This window comes from Octopus bimaculoides, chromosome 6 (assembly GCF_046866305.1).
Source record: "Octopus bimaculoides isolate indiv1 chromosome 6, ASM4686630v1, whole genome shotgun sequence".
Classification (NCBI taxonomy): Eukaryota; Metazoa; Mollusca; class Cephalopoda; order Octopoda; family Octopodidae; genus Octopus; species Octopus bimaculoides.
The window spans coordinates 104,266,804-104,268,176 of NC_142933.1; positions in this window are offsets into that span (position 1 = coordinate 104,266,804).

The following is a 1,373-nucleotide window of genomic DNA, read 5'->3' on the forward strand; positions in this document are numbered from 1 at the left end:
TGCAATATGTTGTTTTTATCAATTTAGACATGTTTCTCATTTAATGTATATCTAGTCCATTTCTAGTTGAGTTCATCTAACAAGAAATCTTTTTTTACCAACCCATTTTGTGTTCTGCTTTATTTTCATATCATGCACACTACACAACCATATATGTACGTAAAGAAAAAGTATTCTAATATTTTCAATGCAGGGTTAAGTTTGAGAAATATTTGCTACTATAGGCGAAGGAGTGGATGTGTGGTAAGTAGCTTGCTTACCAGCCACATGGTTCTGGATTCAGCCCCATTGCGTGGCACCTTGGACAAGTGTCTTCTACTATAGCCTCGGGCTGACCAACGCCTTGTGAGTGGATTTGGTAGACAGAAACTGAAAGAAACCTGTTGTATATATGTATTTCATTTCATTTTTCAGTTTATCTAGTTTCAGCTCATGAGCTGTGGCCGTGTATGTGTGTGTGTATATGTGTGTGTCTGTGTTTATCCCCACCCCCCACCATCGCTTGATAACCGATGCTGGTGTGTTTACGTCCCCGTAACTTAGCGGTACGGCAAACTAGACCAATATAATAAGTACTAGTCTTACAAAGACTAAGTCCCGGTGTCGATTTGCTCGACTAAAAGCGGTGCTCCAGCATGGCCGCAGTCAGACGACTGAAACAAGTAAAACGAGTAAAAAAGAAAGAGTACTATTTATAATTAATATGAGTGTAAAGGGTACAGGATTCCGCGATAGTTCGAGAAAGTTGGTTTTCTCTTTAGCATATCTAAAACAATGACTAATTTCATAAGATGTAAAAATAAGAACGAAATGTCTCAAAACTTCTCCGTCTAAAGTGAATTGCAATCGTGGTCACAAACATTGTGCTATCTGCTGAATGTCATGGATTTTAATATTTTCTAAAATGCACTCTTCTGGTATATTCTAGTGCCATTTCAGGTTTTTCTGTTTTTGTTTTTGTTTTTGTGCTGGATTATTAACTGAACCAAACCAACTTTGAATGAAAGTTACGTAGAGTACAATTAAACCTTGGGAGAGGCATTATGCCGGTAATAAACACACGCACTGGTTCATTATTACCGGCATAAGGCCCCTCCCAAGGTTTAATTGTATTTCTTTCAACACACGTATCCACATCAAGAATCTTGCACACGAAATACACATACGAAATACGTAGAGTAGTTTCTGCAATAATCCTATTTTAGCTATAGATTCTATTAGAAAATATTGCTATCTAACGGAAGAAACTGTAAAACAGTGCAACATTATTTAGAAACAGGAAGAAAGAGTGAGAGAAATTTGTGGTGAAAGATAATGGGTAAAATTTTATCATAAGTCACCTACAAGTAACGGGATAAAATAGAGTGCGTCTC